At 39.4% G+C, this 16742-nt stretch overlaps 1 protein-coding gene across 10 annotated transcripts in view; it reads right to left on the bottom strand.

Moving 5' to 3' along the window:
- Positions 1 to 16742, bottom strand: part of CALD1 (caldesmon 1) — a 194010-nt gene that overhangs the window by 112066 nt on the left and 65202 nt on the right. For 7 of the 10 annotated variants that reach the window (XM_048057778.2, XM_048058133.2, XM_048058015.2 and 4 more), the window contains one exon: positions 5205 to 5298. The exons of the other annotated variants lie outside the window; for them this stretch is intronic. The gene's annotated coding sequence lies outside the window, so the exon portion shown is untranslated. The remainder of the gene's footprint in view (positions 1 to 5204; positions 5299 to 16742) is intronic. 10 annotated transcript variants of the gene reach the window in all.

The raw sequence follows: 16742 nt of genomic DNA, 5'->3' as shown, positions 1-16742 counted from the left end.
AAGCTCTATGAACTCTGGTAACAAGGAAAGCCCCCAGCTGCTTCCACACGAAGCTCTTCAGGTGCATCAGCTCTGTGTTTCCATCCTAAAGGCTCCTGGCACCCACCCTGCACAGGCGCTGGATGCAGCAGGGAAGAAGTGAGATCAGACCAAGACGTGACTGCATGAAGCTGACTCTGGTGTCCCTGCATCTGTGTTACAACTAATTCACCGTCTCAGTAAGCTATACTAAGTTAATGCTAACAAATAATTAGCTGTTGACTGTTAGTTTGTTAAAGAGTTTTGTATGTAGGCTTAGTTTCTATGGAATTAAAAAAAAAAAATGAAAATCCCGGTAAGGAAAAAATAGCTGGTGGGAATCAATCAATAAAAAATAATTAATGAAACTAAATTTTACTTTGAGATTTGTGATTTCTTATTTTGCGGACTTTTCTTGGGTTCTCCTGTTCAATGTTTTCTTTGTGCTTGTAAAGAAAATAGCACTTGGATTATCCTCCGTTTTAACACAAGGAAAAAACATGACAGAGATTTGTCTTTAAGTGATAAAACTAGCAAAAATAGAACACTTATGATAACCCTGCCTTTGAAAAACATCAGGAAAAAGCCCCCCGAGCTCCACAAACACGTTGCAGATTGCACATGTCACATAACTACGGACTACAATTTTTTGCCTGAGGCTCCCACATTTAACAAAGGAAAACACTGCTTTCAACAAAAGATGCTATTCTAGTTATGTGCCCTTTTACCCTGTCAGAGAAACAGCTGGTATCATAAAGTCACAGCTAATTTGTATCACGTCTGTGCTAACAGTCAGATTCGGTTTGTATCGAACTTTCAAAGTTGGACTTAATACCAGTTGATGGATGACAGCTTTTCTTGCCTTCTCCCTTCTCAAAACATATTTAAACATTGCCCCACATAAAAATCCCCAAAATTCAAAATACAAATGAAATCCTTAATGTATCACATAACAGGAATATACAAAAATGTTTAAAATTAGCAAGTTAAAATTCCTGAAGACGGGTGAGAAAGTTACACCAACATTTCTGAAGGTCTGTGACAAATAAATAGAGCTGTAAGACAGACATGTGGGTACCAAGTGTAGTGGAAAAGAATTTTCTCAAAAAAAATAAAAATAAAAATAAAATCACTTGCCTCAGGTAATCTTTTGCAGTTTAGGGTATCTGTTCTCCTAAAAATATTTCAGCCTGCCTGCAGAGACTTTAAGGGCTTTTTCAAGGTCAGCACTCAATCCAGGGAAGGCCAATTTTACTTTTCTTTCTTTTCTTTTTTTTTTAAAGGGACCTGTTTCTCATTTATGCTATTACATGTCATCTAGTCTCATTTTAAGATCCCTGAATGCCTGTACTGTGTAAAGGGACTTTAGTGGAAGTGAGAGTCAGTCCAAAGACTTAACAGCTCCAAACCCACAGCACTCATGTGAGAAAGAGCTGCAAAGATCAGGCTCTTCTTGGAAAACAGACATAGGGGAACTTCCAGACGTTGGAGAGTTCAAGCTCAGTTCAGATAAATATCTGACAGTGCTGGTGCACTTCTGAGGCTACCCTCCACAGCACCTGAGTCTACAACATTAGCTTCAGACAAGATATTCCTTCGAGACTTCAGATACTTCCTGCTTTCCAATGACCTAGAAGTATTTGACCAAGCCTCTTTCCTCCCATGATCCAAAACCATCATCAAAATGTATACAAGAAAGATCTCACAACATTCTGAGAACAGGGAAGTACTGTTTTGGAGTGGGTTTTTTGATTGTTTTGATAATGCTGCGCGGTGGTATGATTATTGGGATTCCGAACAATTGGCCCTGGGTATCTGAGAGATCTAAGTACTCCAAGTGAACAATATCCCCAGGAAGTTCAAAGCAGCAGTATCAGTAATGTAGTTTTTAAGTGGCAGAAGAGCTTATTGCAACTGAGCTAAGAAAGAGCAGTTGTCAATGAAGAGTGAAGAATCCCAGCTCCCAGCCTATCTTTCCCTCAGTGCATGCATTTCCTGCCTTAGAAGGTTAATATTGCACAGAAGACAGTAAGATACAGCTTCTGCTGTGCCTAAGCTGTGCTTGGCACTGCTTTCTGAAGGACTCCTTGCCAGCTAACAGAGCCAAAGCGCAGCATGCTCCTACCACATCCTCTCCAGCGAGCTATATCTGCTCCCTACCTACTGGGAAGATGCAGATAATCAACTCCACTCCCTTCACTCCGAGCACAGCAGTGAATCTGCCCCTACATATGATCCTTGTGCTTGTTCAGATTTTTTCTTCTTCTGTTCTTAAACCTCTGTCTGGCAAGGCACGATTTATTAGAAGCAGATTTCTCTTCCACTACTCAGTGCGTCAGTTTTACAATTCCTAGGTGGTGTAATTCCTGGAAAATAAAAAATGTTCTTCATCCAAAATTTTGGATGAGTCACAGCAGGTTTACTTGTTTTGGTTCACCCTCAAATGAAGCATAACTTTATACATCTAAATGATGCTCTGGTTTTGTTTCAGCTGCAAATTTCTTTCAAGCGATAAGACTTTCCTAGAAAATGATATGCACAAACAGGGCTCAGCAGCCACTGAAAGGCAGTCATCACATTTTCCTGGGACTGTGGATTGCATCAGGAAGAAAGACACTATTACTTTCCAGGCTTGATCCCCTGGTATTAAACTAAACAAAACTCCAAACAGTAGGCTTTTATGGCTTTTCAAGAATGCAGTGCTACACAAAAACTAGCAGCTTCTCATCATACCAAAAAATGCCCCAGCTACAAGTAGAGTTTGCCTGAAGTTCAAGAAACTATGGGGAAACTCAGACAAGGTTTGGTGCTGCAACTCCGTTTCCAAACAACAGATGATAGATGAGAGAAAGAAGACCCTACATTCATCTTGGTGTAACTCACCACAATCAAGCCACAGAAAAATTAGGCTTTGGAGATTATACAGAAATGCCTTCAGTCCTGAATATTGAAGAGAAAAGATGACCAAACCCTTTCTTACACAATGTTTCCTAATGGAAAGTATCTTGCCTTAACAAAATGTACATTTCCAAAGAAAATAAAAACCAGTCATCACTAGCCAGTGACTTTGAACCTTAACCTTATACAGTATCACTTCTTTTTGAAAGAAATTTATACAAGCACAACACATTTTTTTTTCCAAAGTCAGATATGGCTGTACTCAAGAATAAACGGAAGAGTTACAGAACTGTCGCATTAATACTGAACTATATTAATGCATTTTATACTCAGATAAAGAGATGTGTCTTATTTCCAGAACTTTATGGTGATAACACTTGTCTTTTCATTTCCAAATGGCTGTATTGGTCCACATCATTTGCTTTAATGATTTTTCCAAAGGCAACTACTGGCATTTTTTACGGTATTTCATTCATCTCCCATACAGACCATCCTCCCATTTGCCCAGATTTACATTTTGGAGAAGATTAAATGTGGAAGTTATCATCAGATTTTGCTTTTTCTTCATGACAAAATTCAACCACTTTGACAAGTTCTGTGTAAGTACAATAGGATTTCAGCATGAGACAAATGAGGCTCTCCTTGTATCCTCCACTTGGAGCAGATGAATGAGTCACTGAAGGACAATGCATTTTCAGACACAACTTGTGCATCAAAATACGGCATCAGGTCAGAAACTCACTGAAGAACAAGCCTGAGTTTCAAGCAACTGAAGTGGATTGTTTCAACATGACAATGTGCATGTTCAGATGTGTCTACAAGTACAGCTCCAGCTGCTGAGCTGTCAGAAAAACTCTGGAGGGCAGTCACTGCTCTTTGCATATCCTATTCTAAGCAACGGGGTAGAGAACACTTGCATTGCTGATCTCATTGATTTTTGGAAAAAATGGCTTCCCTCTCCTTGGGTCAAATTTTTAAGGAATTTAGGTACCTTATGAAGGCACCACCCAAGGAAGCATGCGGGAACGTAAATTCAGTGATCTCACTGGAAGAGGCATTTCATGGGAAATTTTAGAATGTTTAGTCTGGTTCTGAATCAGAAAATTCCTCATTTTGGAATATCAGAATTTCTGGCTTCAGTGTTAAATCTCTCCTCTAAGGCTAAAAGTAATGCAGAACTCCAAAACAGCAATCGGCAGAGAACAGCCTGCAACAATTACCAGTCCATCCAGCACTTGCACAAACCTTCTCTGAAGTGTACATAGTTAAATTTGCTTCCCCAAGGACAATGACAAAAACAGCTAAAATGGGCCCAGACCCAGCATTCCTGATGGGGGGGAGGCTGCTGGAGATGAAAGGAAATGCAACCAGTGTTCAGTCTGTAGCCATGTCCCTCTCCTCCTCCACACCGCTCTTGCCAAAAAGAGGAAGAACGGAGCAGAGGTACATAGGAGGGCCAGGCACATGGAAAGCATGTTCAGCCATCAGTGAGAATAAGAAGCAAAGTGTACCCTGAATTAACTGAAGATGAAGGTACCTAAGGGAGTTGCCTTGACCCTGGTGCAATATTTGTGACCCCACCAGACTGCTGTCATAGGCATCACTTAAACTTAGAGCCAGTCTTCTGTATGTCTCCAGTCTGGAATTTCCATATATTGAGGGGGTGAAGTTTATGTACATTGTAAACACTTCCTTTAAAAGGTTTGTGAGCCCTCACTTTTTTTGTTGGCTCTGACAGTGAAAGAACATTTAAGAAAAAAAAAAAAAAAAGGCTAAGTCACACGTGTTGGAAATAGTCAGCAAACATGATTACTTGGACTCTCACAGACCCCCCCCAGAGCCCACACTTGCTCTAAAAAGAACAGAAGACACAAGTAAATATGATTTAAGGCTCTCATAGCAAGCAGAAAACTTGCTGAAATCCAATGAAGAAATAAAAATAGCTACTAGAACAGCCAAATGTCCACAAAGTGCTTATGATAAAATTCAAAGATTTTGATTTGAAGATAAAATTAAAAATGAAATCCTTTAAAACTAGTATCTATTTAGAAGAAAGATTTTGGTGACAATGGCTCCAAGGGAATAAAAGTCAAGGGTCTGACTGCAGCCCTGCCCACTGGTTTTGAATCAGCCCCCAAAACAGCAGGCAAGCACAAGGGGGGGGGGGGGGGGGGGGGGATAGGTGGGGAGTAATATAGAAAAACTTTTACAGAAGAAAAAAAATGCAGAAATACCATCGGATTTCCTCTAGCAAGGAAATCTGAGGTAAATACTTTAATCATACTCACAGGAAGGCAATCAGAGGAAATATTCTGAACCTTTCAGTAACAAACCAGATGCTGATTAATTCAAAATGATGACTGCAGAAACAAGAGGTGATCACTGTAGATAAATAAAAGAAGGCTGTTTAGCAATAGCATAGTAATTGCACATACGAAAAAATACTCTTCACATGCCTTTGATGAACTTGTCTTTAGCAAAAAAAGAAACTTTAGTATAAAACAAAAATAATAAAATAGAACAAAACAAAAATTTTGCAAGATTGACAAAACCACTACCAACAGCTCTGTAGCCTAGAGACCGACAAATCAGACTGATTTCCCAAAAGCTCTCAAAGTCACTAAAACTAAAAAACGTCCCGTCTAAGAGGCTACGTAGAGTAAGACTTTTCCATTTTAAAGATGATTGAGATTGTATGAGAAAGGCACTGTATGGGTTTTAAACACTAAATGTTGTTTATTGTCATACGAGAACTATGGTTCAAGAAAGAATTAAAAAATCATGAATGATTGTTTCATCAGCTATGAGATATAGTAGTCTGGATGCAACCTCTAGATCAGAAAGTCCCAAAGCAGAAGTTGCCACACTCTTGGAGAGCACATAAAAGGAAGAGCCATTCCATGCCCACCTCCTTTCATTTGCTTTACTGTGACTATCTCAATGTCTCAGAGAGAGGATACTAAACTGAAGAGACCTTTGCTCTGACCCAGCATGGCCACACTTCTGTAAACATCAGTTCAGAGAGTTCCAAGAACTTAAGAGTTCAAACTCTTATTCAAAGGCAGTACAACAATTTGTGGGTGATCTAGTAGAAACTCCTAATGGATACTAGGAAATACAGTAAGAACAGGCTTCATTGAAGCAGACTGATTTTTCTCTGAAGACTTACTCTTCATCCAGCTACCAATTTGGCAGTATACTCAACACAGCAGTAAAAATAAAAGCTTCTTCAGAGAAGCTATGCATGGTCCATTCTCCTTAGACCAAAGGACCTTCATACAGAACATCCCAGTGCCAGAGAAAATACCAAAAATAGGCTTCAGTGATTTTAAATGTAATTTAGGATCAGAGTGTGAGACCATAATTTGCATTACTTTCTGGTTATTCACAGGAAACTCACTGACTTTGAGGGACTTGATGTAATTGAGAGAGATGTAATCTATTCAGCAATTTCAAAAATGGTTTTACGGTCTGATCTCTGGGTTTTATAGACACCTGTCTGATCTATAACTACTGAAAACTTTGGGGCTGGTCAAAAGCAACATTTTCATTCACTCCATTTTAAGTTTCAATACTAGATTCAAAAGAGATATGAATCCCCAGTTCTTACTGTTACTATGCATATACCTCATAGCAGAAGAGAGCAAGGTAAGAGGGACATCAAGAGCTGAAATGAACAACCAAGAGCTTCAAATCATTGTCATCTCGCTGGTTAATCCTGCTTACAAGCAAGAGAAGTCTGGGCTACATCAGTCCACAGAGTTCTGACTCATGTATAGCATAAAAGCCCTTCCAGGTCACTGAATTCATTCAAACTTTTTCACCAACCAGAAAAGCTGACTTTGCCCATTTCTGTTTTTTAGTGTGCACCACTTGACATTCATCAGACGTGGTCTGAATGTCATGAAGGTATGCATTCTGTGGGATCCTGGTTATAACAGGCTTTTTCTACTTCAAACTGTTTGCTTTCTTCTAAACTCTTCAAGAGTTAAAAGAGAGAGCGAGAGAAAGAGACAATCCATATATGATTTTTCCTTTCCCACAGCAATAAAGCCCTCTTCTGCTATTTTCTTTGCATTTGATCTGTCCTAAAGCAACATTTTTCTGAATTGAGATCAACATAATTTGTGATATTAATAAAATGACTGAAATATGTTTTCTCACTATTTGCTGTCCCAAAGAACCTCTATCACACCACATTTCCATTGTGAGCTGACTACAAAGGGGTGAGAACATTTTAACAAACAGGAAATTTCCACACAATTTAAGCATGAAGGAATTTCAGGTCCAGGTCGAAAAACAGACTTCACAAAGCTAAGCCCTCCAATCCAAGTAACATCACTAGGGTCTGGACCCATTTTGGGCTGTAATCTTCCGTGGTGAAATTGGCAGATTTTTTTTTTTAATCATTTTTTCAGTCCTTCGAATATCCCCAACCATAAACACTAGGTTCATGTTCTGTTCTTACTCATGCAATAGCATTAGTATCATTGCAGACCTAAGCACACTCCCAGCATTGCAAATTCAAGAATACAGTTGAACTTGATTCCCAGCTAATATAGGTACTAGATTCTCAGCTAATGTAGGTCAGTTAAATGCAACTTTAACATTGATCAAATCATTCTGCTTTTATCTGAAGTTCTTGAAAATGCTTTTGTCAGAAGTATTTTGTGATTTAAGAAAAGAGTGAATTTGATTCGACAAACTGGAGAAACTAAGCCACATTCAAGGCCATTCAGAAGTTGACCTGACACATCTAAATGTATTTTTTTTTCTTTATGAAAACTATATGCACATCCAAACAAAAAAGCATGGTTTCATTCCCCCCCCCTTACTCTGTTCATAAATTCAGTTTCATTTCACCAGGTAGCTATGAACAGAAATGAAGTTATAGAGCTCAATTACCTAATATATATTCTGCAGGTGCTCCATTTTATCCAAGAGCTCAATGGCAAGGGTTATGACAGGATTTGAATCTCATCTCTCCTTGGAGGACTTTTAGCCTACACCTTCCCCAAGCACTTGAATGTACCTCCCAGTCTTTCTTATCAGTGCTGCTCTTAAGAGTGTAAGAGAAACTGTGACACAGTAAAGGTCCAAATTGCTCAGTATCCTGCCTCTTGCAACTGGCCAATACCAGACCTTTAGGGTAAAACATAAAAGCAGGGAACATATACAATGATGCTTCCCACAAATACTCTTCCAGCTTATAACAACTTGCAACTTCCAGAATACCAGAGTCAGAGGTGGAATCTGTGTATTTACTGATCTCCACGGTAGCTTTTTCCCATTATTATTTCCAGTAGCTACAAACATTCAGCAAAATCCAATAGCAGTGTCCCATGACATAATTATTTGCTATATGAAGATACAGCTCATTTTGGACAGGCAATTAAACCTTCATACTGACACTTGGGCTCAGCTATGCCACTTCCCAGCTGAAAGTTCACTCACCTAATGCACAGTTAGGTGTGGTATGCAAATAGAAAGTGTTCCTCGTTGCACAATATATAATGGAGCAATCGCAAATTACCCAATAGCAAAATAGTTAAGAAGCTGCTTTGGAAATAGCACATCTGGGTTTCAGTCCCAGTTACATATTTAATCATTCAGGAAAGTGAAATAACATCAGTAGGAGAGAATGGAAGCACCATAAAGAATAGTTGGAGAGTACACTTTAAAACTCCTTTGGACAAAGGAGGTAATCCAGTTTATCGGGTTCTGAGTTACTAATCTATTAGGCAAAAGGATTCCCTGGATCTTTAAAAATATCATTTCACTTCACAGAATCACAGAACACTTCAGATTGCAAGGCATCTCTGGAGATCATCTAGTCCAATTCCCTGCTCAAAGCAGGTTGCCCAGGATCACGTCCAGCTGGGTTTTGAGTATCTCCAAGGATAGAGACCCCACAGCCTCCCTGGGCAATCTCTTCCAGTGTTTATCATTTATGGTTAAAAAAAACTCTTATGTTTAAATAGAATTTTCCGTATTTTATCTTGTGTCCTTTTCATCATGTCCTTTCACTGGGCACCCCTGAATCTGGTTCCAGCTTTTTTTTTTTTCATCAACCCGCTCCTCTACCTCACAGAGATAGAGAGTAGATGTTAAATATAAATCTCGTTCCAGTTACAGCAGGAATTTTTGTCCATAGGTTTCAGTATTGACTCTTGTGCAAACCCCCTTTAAATAAATGGTGTAGGTGAGGTATTTCTTTGCTTATCCATTTCTTCCAGATCTCCTTTTCTACTTTTAATTTTTATGTTAGGACTGCCAGATAGTTTATTTACTTACAAAGACATTAGAGGGAACACTTAATAAAACTTTTCAACTTTTCCTCAGACGTGCTATGTGCACAAAGAAGGCTTTTCATTAGAGCATTTGGCAAATAAGTGTTGCCAACAGAAGAGGGGCATGGGAAGCCTCACATGCACCCATTACTATCCAAACAGGTGCCCAAGGAATTTGTTTTTCAGGATGACCTAAAATGGGGAGTTGTGTTGTCTCTTGTGAACAGCTCAATTAATCATTTCTGAGCAGTTTATCAGAACACAACATGAGCATTTGACATAAATAAAAACCAGCTAATAACTGTCCTGCAGTACTATACTTAAGTGAGAGCTGAATTTTAAAACCATAGTTAAAGCCCATTGTTAACCATAGTTAAAGCCTTCAGGCTACACACACACATACACGCTCTGCTGAATGTGGACAGTTTGTTCTATCTGAGCGATACTTCCCAGAGGGCAGCAGCCACCCCCAAGTTCCCAATTTTTCTGTCAGTCTTAGAACTGTGACTGCAGTAGTATTGCCAAGCTCCATCTCTGTGGGTGCTATACAAAAAGCAGAACAAAAAGGTAGTTCTTACTCCCAAAGAGTTTAGAAGCCAAGTACAGGAGGGATGAAACTACATGTTATAAACTTGTGATCCAAGAGCTATACTCAGAGAAGTTAATATAACATTGTTACATTAATATATTATTAAAGAAAGGCTTTGGAGTTCAAGTGTCATCTTAATTTCAGCTGAAGAATGACTATTAAGATATTTTCAGTGAAATATTTTCATCTTCTAAATATGTAGCTTCATGTACATACCACCATTATTTTTCAAATGTTATAAAGCACTCAGTCCATTATAGTTTTGTCTTTCTGTGGCCTCATGTGAAGAGGATTTCAGTGATGCAGAAAAATATCAATAAGTACATATTCACATGGAGAATGTGAGCTGCAGGGAAAGGTTTCCCACTGTCACATTTTCTGGTTGAACTACAGATCATGAACCACACAGGCTGCATAATATACAAGGCTGATGGTCCTGATTGTCCAGATGTGTTCGGGGTCTGGAGGTAAAGAGTCAGAGAAGAGGAAAATCATGCTGTCAGTGATGCCTCTTCCAGCCCAGCTGCAGAATATATTGGAGATCTGAAGAGCAGGGAGGAAAGAAATCCTTCTCCAACATCCACCCACCACCTTTTGCAGTTCAACTTTTTGGAGGCCCCATGGACACCACTTTCCATCCCCTCCCAACACCATGGGTATAGCAGTACACAGAATGGTTTGCCAAAATAGGACTCTGGGGCACCCTGAGCACGCTGCATCCCATGTGCTAAGCTGCTCAACGAATGTTCTCAATTACAATTTGAATCAGAGCTTATAATCATGATTGTTCTTTAAAACCATGCCAGACAGCGTACACATTAGAAGAGAGCCTGTGAAGGAGAGATTTGTCTCTTCCCTTCATCTAAGCTGCTGAAATACTTTTAAACAGCAACTCATCTGACCTAGAGTTTCAGGCAATGCCATATTTCTTGTCAACCACCTTAAAATGCCAGTTATCCTTGCACTAACCTCAGCAGTAGAGCTCCCTAGGACTCTGGTGATCATCCCTCCTACACAGACAATGACACTGCCTCAGTGAAGGGAGCAACTTTTGGACGTAATGACTGCCACAAATACAGACTTTTATTCTACACAGCCTGGTATGAGACAGGAAATACAAGAGAACTGCTTCCTGAAGTTAAATACAACCAAAAGGCAGGACAAGATACAGCTCATACCTAGTGGAAGTAGACTTTGCATTTGCAGAAGTTCTTTGCATTGTTATTCTTGAAAGTAGAGGCTAACAAATAAGCCAAGTATGCGTACATATGAGCAGATGCGGGCTGAACATCATCCCCAGCCACACAAATATAGCACTTGCTTCCTTCTTTGGCCATGTGCGTGCTACTAAGCAGAAACCATTTGCTAACCACACCGCAGTGGCATTCACATTAGCAGAAAACCAGACTCCTCATCTCTTCCTGCTTTGTTCAGCAGTTACTGCCCACAGGAAAAAAGAGGGGTTGTGCTCTTTGCTTGCTCCACACAGGGTCTGCTGTCCCATGGACATCAGTGACAGCAAAAACAGGCCAAGCCTGTTCCAGAATAGCCATTTGTTCTCATGCAAACCTGTCTCCCCAACACTGCAGCAACATGAGCAGGAAGGAAAAGCCAATACAGGAAGGGTTTTCCCCTTTCAATTTGTGATCTGGAAGGACAAACATTTTTAAATTTAAAAATCAAAGCTTGATCAAAGATCCCTTTTGATCATCTAGAGTTTGAACATATACTCTCCTACATCACTGGCAGTGGGTGCAGGCATGTCTGCAACAGAACATGCTGCTGAGGGAAAATATTTACTGATAAAAAGAAGTCCCAAATTCCTTGCAAATCTACATCTCCTGAGATATCCAGTCAAATGGCTGCTGCAAAACTTTCAAAGTACCTACTGTCAACTGCTCTAACAACTGCAAGAAGTGTGGGGTGTACTGTCCCATTTAGAAAAGGGTTACAAAATGCTTATAGCTTTGATCCAAGTATTAATAATCCATTAAAAATTACTGCATATAATTCAGAAAATAGTCACTTACAACAGTCCACAAATGGAAACTGACTGATTTAAAGCATATTTTGACAGCTGCTAGCATCATTCAACATGACAAATGAAGGAATTTACTCAAAAAAGCAGAGGAGTGCAGCCAAAATAAGTCTGTAATAACAAAAAGGTTGTCATTTGAAAGCTCTGGTTTTCTCCTCTTCTACGTCTTTTTCAGTTATTGAATATGAACACACTGCTGGGATGAGTGTCAGGAGAGAGGGAGCTACAGGGAACATTCTACAAATTGTGTCCTTTTCAGGGAATTTTAATTAATGGTGGTTCTGAGAAGAACTGTGATTGACAGGATTAGTGCCAGTACTAAAAGTTACTATTTGAGGATCCTAGAGCTCACAGCTCGCATAAAAATAAAGCAGTTTAGAAAAGAGCTTTGTGCAAATGAAGGCATTCCCTCAGCAGGGAAGGTTCATGTGAACGTCTTCCGTGGCTTCCCTTCACATGGGATTTTCACTGGAGATGGGATAGCAGAAAGTCTCTGGAGAACTGCCTCCCCTGGAGTGCAGAAGGTTTGATTCAAGTTTTCTAGGTTAGTCCTTGGGGAACATTTCTATAACGAGCCAAAATGTAACTCTTAAGAATGAACGTTCCAAAACTTCATGGAGGGGAACATATGGTTCCACTTTCTGTGCTTCAGGATTTATTTCAGGTTTGTACTGAATACCTTTTTCTTTCAGTTTTCCAGTTCATACCACCTTCCTCCTAAGATAATCTTCTAGCATTCTCCTAGTAAGAGTCAGCTCAAAACACACGATTTCACTACTGCTGTAATCTGTTATAAAGGGCTTAGGACAAACCATTCAGCTGACCACAAGCACTGCACTTTATTTGACTATTATTAAATATTTAAGTACTAACCCAAAGTAAACCATTTTTTAGAAGGGGTAAAGTATTACGTGCCAAAACAATAAGCTAGAAATTAGCAAAAGCTGCTTATTCCAGAAATCTCCAATCTCTTTCAAATCCTTTTGGGCCTTAAAAATGCTTGGGTAGCAATATTTATTCAGATTAGGATCATCCATATTCATTTGTGCTTGCCTTTCTGGCTTCTAACTGAGGCAATATGAGCAGAGCTAAATTTCCACAGGATAGAATATAGTACACCAAAATGCTGCCACTTATTCAGGAATAAACAGTGCAAATAACTTTTTTTTTTTTTATGGCTATATTGTATATGGAAAGAATGCAAATCATGCATTGCAAAGACAGTCCCAGTGGCAACATCGTTTGGCAATTAATACATATAGTTATATCTTCTTCCATGGTCTGGTTCCAGTGACCCAACAAACCGCTGTTCTTTGGTTGTTTTTTGTTTTTGTTTTCCCCAGCAACTACATTTCTCTTTGGGAATAATTGTAAGTTTGATGCTGTCAGCTCCCATTGCTGCTGGGACTAGTATATGTACTTTTAAGGCTACAGCATTAACAACTCAACTTTAATTAGCTTATGAACACCCACAGAAAGCGCCAGATACTCCTGAATATTCAGGGACCTCTAAATGTCCACAGAAATCTTAAATTTTAGTCACTCAAGAATCAACTTTTAGGGGTGGACACCATCTTCGCTATACAAGTCATCAGCTCTGTCGTGACATGTGGAGGAATGGATCATCATCGCCCCAACTTCTTCCTGTTCTGCCCCACAGGACAAGGAAATTAAGTTGTTGGAAAAGGCCTGTTATGCATGTCTATTTTCTACCTTTTCACCTAATGCGCAAACACAAAAACTAGCAGTTTGCAATCAGTCACCTAAAGAAAAACCACCAAGGCTGCTCGTCAGCCTTCAAACACTACCTCAGTGCTCAGTGATACCTGAACCTTGCCAAACCTAGTCCATTTATTTTAATGAACTACAACTCATAAATTCAATATACAGTTTAAATCTTTCCTCACTTGGCAGCCATATAAAACAGCATGGAATGTGCACATAAAAAAAGCTATCCTGGTCACACCTGTTACTTTTCCAAGGGAAGGGCATGCTCAGGTACTGTAGATGAGAATCCAGATGACTGAGCCCCAGCTACTTGTTTAGACTGTTAACTTTACTTTCAATAGTAGGAAATATTACATAAAATCTATGTAACACATATAAGCTAAGTGCAAATGATGAAAGAAATCAGCAAGGGAAAACAGGCCAGAGAGCCGTTGTGATGGAAGAATAGCAGCTGGGAAAACTGAAGTCAACCCAGCTATGTTATTTTTTTAATTAAAAATAAACATGGGCTTTGTTGCCAAGGGATTGGTTAGCATTCCATTAAAAAAAAAAAAAGAATTTTGTTTTACTTCATTCTCATTCCCCCTCCTTACCTCCGTCCCTCTACTTCTCCTCCCTCTTCTTTTCCAAAGTATTTATAGATTTTGCAGAAAAACCATGGTCATAAAATTTAGGTCAGTCTGCAGCACCACAAAGAGCCGCCTAATTTTTAAGGCATTTTCATTCTCTCACATGAATGCTTCCTTGATTAAAACTAGTCAGAGACTATCATTTTTAATTCTTTGTTAATTATTTCATCTTCACTGCTGACCTTGCTAGCTACACAAGTACACATGACTGCACTGCCTGAGACTGCAGGCATGCAACTGATAGAGGCCCTCTTTGGGCAGCCCTTTTAACGAAGGTTTCAACAGACCCACATTAATCCTTCCAAGGTCAGTCTTGCTTCTCTTCAATCAAATATTAACACACTACTTATTCATGCCTGGACTGGAGTTTGTCCTATTTTTTTATGGAATTTTCTTGTGTCTAAGAGCAGAAGAAAATTGGCCACTAAAGATCTTACACTGTTTCTCTGCAGTCCTTACTACACAGGCAGGAGTTTGCCCATTAGCAGTGAAAAACTGAAGGATCCAAAGACTTCGTTCGAGTTTTTCATACGTTCCACGGACTTAAAGGTTAACTACTTCGAAAGGTTGACTACCTCATTACGCTGCCTCTTCTTTGCTGTTCATTCATCTGTCTTATACCTTTCTTGTGTCTTCTTCATGCCTATCCTCAGAACAGCTTTCTCCTACCAAAGTCTTAGCCACAGACCAGCCTTACCACAACCATTTCACCACACTGCTTCCACAACACACTTCAGAATCTTATTTTGTCTAATCAACTTCTACTTTTCCCCATGTGCTTTACTGGTTATTTTCATTTTGTTTTTGTTTTAGACCATAATTCATATGAAACACCTAACCAGAGCCAGTTACAATTGTTCCGATAAAACATTATGTAGGAGAGGAGTTGATGGGGCAATTCCACCCCCCAAACAGATCACTGAAATTTTCTGTAGAAACATCCTTCTTCGATATCTTCTTTACTGTGCAGGTGACTGAGCACTGGCACAGGTGGCCCAGAGGGGTTGTGGAGTTTCCTTCTTTTAAAATATTCCAAAGCCACCTGGACACGGTCCTGGGCAATCTGCTCTGAGTGGCCCTGCTTGAGCAGGGGGTTGGACCAGATGACCCTCAGAGGTTCCTCCCAACCTCATCCATTCTGTTATTCAACTGAACCAACGTGTCAGGTTCTTGCTGAATCAAAGATTATTCTAATGATTAGTCATTCAGCTAGCTGGTGAGAAAAATAGAACTCAGGTAAAGGAAAAATATTCGCATCTACCTCGTGCACCACAGATAAGTACCATCATGCATAGCAAATCACCACCCTAAGTGGTGTTCTGGAGTAGGACTTGCTTGCATCTATTTGGAGTCACTCTAGATTGCATTTTAAAAAAGTCCATTGGTGAAGAGTATAGAATATTTAATTACTTATTCCATGCTGAGTGACTCTCAAGAGAGTCCTGAACAAAAACAGTGTGCTACAGAATTGTCGATTCACCCACATTTTCACAAGAGAAAGACCCTGCCTCCATCCCAGCTGCACAGAGTTATATTTAACCCTTCAGTCTTGAAAGGAGCCCTAGCCAAACAATTAGGCTAGATGTATCTCTGCTTTTCTACTTCACAAGGTCTTTATGCATTTCCAGAAAGATTGTGAATTTGTGAAAACTAAGATAGAAATATTTTTATTTTTATTATTCAGTTTTGGTCGTTATCTGCTGACTCACATTCAAATTCCCCAAGTATCTGAATCTTCCATCGACTCCAGAAAAAATGTGGAGTCCACCACAGAAGATGAGGTTAGCATAACGCACATTATTTGCAATGCAACAGTAAGCATAGGAGAAAGAATATACTGGGTTGCAAAACAGTTTTCTTTATGCTTTGCATATTTTTTGGAAGAGAAAAAGAAAACCACATTAGGCAAAGCAATATGTTTTGACTCAAGGACATTGACTCACAAAGAAATGTTGCTGCAACTAGTGAGAGTTCAAGTCATTGTTACCCAAACCATATTTAAAAAAAAAAATTAAAAATCCCTTGGAACTCAAATGTTATTCCTCATCCTAACCAAATGTAAATATTTCAACAGCTTAGTGACCAACAGTATACAACAGAGAATGACTTTTTCTGGGTAATTAAGCTTTGAATCAGAGCTGAAACTAATTCTGTGAACATTAATTCTCTTTTATGGCAACACAAAATTGGATTCAGCATTAGAAAATAAGAGAAGGGAGGGAGAGGAGGGGAAGAATAGTTTGGCACTGGCAGAACCTAAACATGCCGTGCTTCAGCCTCCTTCAGTTTTACATGAATTTCCATGTAAGAACAGAATTTAGTTGAATTAAACATGGTCAGAGAGGCAGTTTTGTCTTTCAGATGGTCACTTGCAGCTTGAGTCTAAGGGTTACGTGAAAGCAGAGAGATCTGAGTAAAAGACTTCTCATTTAAACTTTTCCTTTTCCAGATAGGTTGACTATTTGACTACCAAAATAGGTACTTTCTCCGTCTGACTACTAAAGAGGAGTCTGCTCTCCTTCTTACAGCATTTTTGCTTTTCTTCCAGATCT

The sequence above is a fragment of the Anser cygnoides genome, chromosome 1 (genome assembly GCF_040182565.1).
Source record: "Anser cygnoides isolate HZ-2024a breed goose chromosome 1, Taihu_goose_T2T_genome, whole genome shotgun sequence".
Taxonomy (NCBI): Eukaryota; Metazoa; Chordata; class Aves; order Anseriformes; family Anatidae; genus Anser; species Anser cygnoides.
The sequence above is the reverse complement of the archived record's forward strand: the minus strand, read 5'-3'. Positions and strand labels throughout refer to the sequence as shown.